The sequence below is a fragment of the Euprymna scolopes genome, chromosome 2 (assembly GCF_053919585.1).
Source record: "Euprymna scolopes isolate OS-2025 chromosome 2, ASM5391958v1, whole genome shotgun sequence".
Taxonomy (NCBI): domain Eukaryota; kingdom Metazoa; phylum Mollusca; class Cephalopoda; order Sepiida; family Sepiolidae; genus Euprymna; species Euprymna scolopes.
The window spans coordinates 6,230,295-6,235,963 of NC_136483.1; the positions used below are offsets into that span (position 1 = coordinate 6,230,295).

At 17.9% G+C, this 5,669-nt stretch overlaps 1 pseudogene; it reads right to left on the reverse strand.

The window, feature by feature from the left end:
- Window positions 1–281: 281 nt before the first annotated feature.
- LOC145242025 (5S ribosomal RNA) lies at window positions 282–400 on the reverse strand (annotated as a pseudogene).
- Window positions 401–5,669: the final 5,269 nt, after the last annotated feature.

The following is a 5,669-nucleotide window of genomic DNA, read 5'->3' on the forward strand; positions in this document are numbered from 1 at the left end:
GGTTATATATATATATATATATATATATATATATATATATATATATATGTGTGTGTGTGTGTGTGTGTGTGTGTGTGTTTCTGTGTCTGTGTCTGTGTATGATGGTGTGTGTGTGCAGTCAGCATCGACTCTATTCGGGTTTAACTGGCTTCCTCCAAAGCAGGAAGTTTCATGGGAGTATGAAATTCACAAGCGGCCCCCAGTCGCATGTATATCCCTGTTAGGGGAGATGACGGCGTTAGGTTTTTGCAACTTTTTGCAGGGAGGTGTCGACGTTCTCCTACATACAGCACCTGAACTTTCCAAATTGGTCAACCATTTTAGTAATGACCAGGCTCAACGTTGTTTAACTTCGGTGATTTGACGGGAACCGGTGTGTCAACGTGATTATGCCGTATGTGTGTGTGAGTATGTGTGTGCATATATATATATATATATTATATATATATATATATATATATATATATATATATATATATATAGCCAGTAGAGTTTAGTTTCCTAGAAGTACATCCAATGAAACAACATGTGTCTACCAAAATAGTGCTCAATGAGTGAACAGAGCACATATATAAATTTTATTTATACAAACATTAATGGCTACATATGTGCATACATGTTTCTGTAATTTCGACGGTAATTCTTGGCCTGAAGACATAATCCACCAACGTGGGTGATTACAGAAACATGTATGCACATATGTAGCCATTAATGTTTGTATAAATAAAATTTATATATATATATATATATATATATATATATATATACCAGTATAATGGTAAAAAACCGTTAACTCACATATGCATACAAACACACACACACACACACACAGATATGTATATAAATAATTATTCCAGATTTGATTTTGTTAAATATAATATTTTAGAATAAACTGGAAACTACGGAATTTAAATTAATAAATAATGATACTTACTATTAGTATATGCTTTTAGTTAATACATAATGTTACTTACTATTAGTATACGCTTTTAATTAATACATAATGATATTTACTATTAGTATATGCTTTTAATTAATACATAATGATACTTACTATTAGTATATCATTTAAATTAATACATAATGATATTTACTATTAGTGTATCATTTTAATTAATACATAATGATACTTACTATTAGTATATTATTTTAATTAATACATAATGATACTTAATATTAGTATATCATTTTAATTAATACATAATGATACTTAATATTAGTGTATCATTTTAATTAATACATAATGATATTACTATTAGTATATCATTTTAATTAATACATAATGATACTTACTATTAGTATATCATTTTAATTAATACATAATGATACTTACTATTAGTATATGCTTTTAATTAATACATAATGATACTTACTATTAGTATATAATTTAAATTAATACATAATGATATTTACTATTAGTATATCATTTTAATTAATACATAATGATACTTACTATTAGTATATGCTTTTAATTAATACATAATGACACTTACTATTAGTATATCATTTAAATTAATACATAATGATATTTACTATTAGTGTATCATTTTAATTAATACATAATGATACTTACTATTAGTATATCATTTTAATTAATACATGATGATACGTACTATTAGTATATCATTTTAATTAATACATAATGATACTTACTATTAGTATATGCTTTTAATTAATACATAATGATACTTACTATTAGTGTATCATTTTAATTAATACATAATGATATTTACTATTAGTATATGCTTTTAATTAATACATAATGATACTTACTATTAGTATATGCTTTTAATTAATACATAATGATACTTACTATTAGTATATCATTTAAATTAATACATAATGATATTTACTATCAGTATATCATTTTAATTAATACATAATGATACTTACTATTATTATATCATTTTAATTAATACATAATGATACTTACTATTAGTATATCATTTTAATTAATACATAATGATACTTAATATTAGTATATCATTTTAATTAATACATAATGATACTTACTATTAGTATATCATTTTTATTAATACATAATGATACTTACTATTAGTATATCATTTTAATTAATACACAATTTTACTTACTATTAGTATATCATTTTAATTAATACATAATGTTACTTACTATTAGTATATCATTTAAATTAATACATTATGTTACTTACTATAAGTATATCATTTTAATTAATACATAATGATACTTACTATTAGTATATCATTTAAATTAATACATAATGATACTTACTATTAGTATATCATTTAAATTAATACATAATGTTACTTACTATTAGTATATCATTTTAATTAATACATAATGATACTTACTATTAGTATATCATTTTAATTAATACATAATTATACTTACTATTAGTATATCATTTAAATTAATACATAATGATACTTAATATTAGTATATCATTTTAATTAATACATAATGATACTTACTATTAGTATATCATTTTAATTAATACATAATGATACTTACTATCAGTATATCATTTTAATTAATACATAATGATACTTACGATTAGTATATCATTTAAATTAATACATAATGCTATTTACTATTAGCGTATCATTTTAATTAATACATAATGATACTTACCATTAGTATATCATTTTAATTGATACATAATGATACTTACTATTAGTATATAATTTTAATTAATACATAATAATACTTAATATTAGTATATCATTTTAATTAATACATATTATACTATTAGTATATGTTTTTAATTAATACATAATGATACTTACCATTAGTATATCATTTTAATTAATACATAATGATACTTACTATTAGTATATCATTTTAATTAATACATAATGATACTTACTCTTAGTATATCATTTTAATTAATACATAATGATACTTACTATTAGTACATCATTTTAATTAATACATAATGATACTTACTATTAGTATATTATTTTAATTAATACATAATGATACTTACTATTAGTATATCATTTTAATTAATACATAATGATATTTACTATTAGTACATCATTTTAATTAATACATAATGATACTTACTATTAGTATATTATTTTAATTAATACATAATGATACTTACTATTAGTATATTATTTTAATTAATACATAATGATACGTATTATTAGTATATGCTTTTAATTAATACATAATTATACTTAATATTAGTATATCATTTAAATTAATACATAATGCTATTTACTATTAGTGTATCATTTTAATTAATACATAATGATACGTACTTTTAGTATATCATTTTAATTAATACATAATGATACTTACTATTAGTATATTATTTTAATTAATACATAATGATACTTACTATTAGTATATGCTTTTAATTAATACATAATGATACTTACTATTAGTGTATCATTTTAATTAATACATAATGTTATTTACTATTAGTATATCATTTTAATTAATATATAATGATACTTACTATTAGTATATGCTTTTAATTAATACATAATGATACTTACTATTAGTATATCATTTAAATTAATACATAATGATATTTACTATTAGTATATCATTTTAATTAATACATAATGATACTTACTATTAGTATATCATTTTAATTAATACATAATGATACTTACTATTAGTATATCATTTTAATTAATACATAATGATACTTAATATTAGTATATGTTTTTAATTAATACATAATGATACTTACTATTAGTATATGTTTTTAGTTAATACATATTGATATTTACTATTAGTATATCATTTTAATTAACACATAATGATACTTACTATTAGTATATCATTTTAATTAATACATAATGATACTTACTATTAGTATATCATTTAAATTAATACATAATGTTACTTACTATTAGTATATCATTTTAATTAATACATAATGTTACTTACTATTATTATATCATTTTAATTAATACATAATGATACTTACTATTAGTATATCATTTAAATTAATGCATAATGATACTTACTATTAGTATATCATTTTAATTAATACATAATGATACTTACTATTAGTATATCATTTTAATTAATACATAATGATACTTACTATTATTATATCATTTTAATTAATACATAATGATACTTACTATTAGTATATCATTTTAATTAATACATAATGATACTTACTATTAGTATATCATTTTAATTAATACATAATGATACTTACTATTAGTATATCATTTTAATTAATACATAATGATACTTACTATTAGTATATCATTTTAATTAATACATAATGATACTTACTATTAGTATATAATTTTAATTAATGCATAATGATACTTAATATTAGTATATCATTTTAATTAATACATAATGATACTTACTATTAGTATATCATTTACATTAATACATAATGATACTTACTATTAGTATATCATTTTAATTAATACATAATGATATTTACTATTAGTACATCATTTTAATTAATACATAATGATACTTACTATTAGTATATTATTTTAATTAATACATAATGATACTTACTATTAGTATATTATTTTAATTAATACATAATGATACGTATTATTAGTATATGCTTTTAATTAATACATAATTATACTTAATATTAGTATATCATTTAAATTAATACATAATGCTATTTACTATTAGTGTATCATTTTAATTAATACATAATGATACGTACTATTAGTATATCATTTTAATTAATACATAATGATACTTACTATTAGTATATTATTTTAATTAATACATAATGATACTTACTATTAGTATATGCTTTTAATTAATACATAATGATACTTACTATTAGTGTATCATTTTAATTAATACATAATGTTATTTACTATTAGTATATCATTTTAATTAATATATAATGATACTTACTATTAGTATATGCTTTTAATTAATACATAATGATACTTACTATTAGTATATCATTTAAATTAATACATAATGATATTTACTATTAGTATATCATTTTAATTAATACATAATGATACTTACTATTAGTATATCATTTTAATTAATACATAATGATACTTACTATTAGTATATCATTTTAATTAATACATAATGTTACTTACTATTAGTATATCATTTTAATTAATACATAATGTTACTTACTATTATTATATCATTTTAATTAATACATAATGATACTTACTATTAGTATATCATTTAAATTAATGCATAATGATACTTACTATTAGTATATCATTTTAATTAATACATAATGATACTTACTATTAGTATATCATTTTAATTTATACATAATGATACTTACTATTAGTATATCATTTTAATTAATACATAATGATACTTACTATTAGTATATCATTTTAATTAATACATAATGATACTTACTATTAGTATATCATTTTAATTAATACATAATGATACTTACTATTAGTATATCATTTTAATTAATACATAATGATACTTACTATTAGTATATCATTTTAATTAATACATAATGATACTTACTATTAGTATATAATTTTAATTAATGCATAATGATACTTAATATTAGTATATCATTTTAATTAATACATAATGATACTTACTATTAGTATATCATTTACATTAATACATAATGATACTTACTATTAGTATATCATTTTAATTAATACATAATGATACTTACTATTACTATATTATTTTAATTAATACATAATGATACTTACTATTAGTATATCATTTTAATT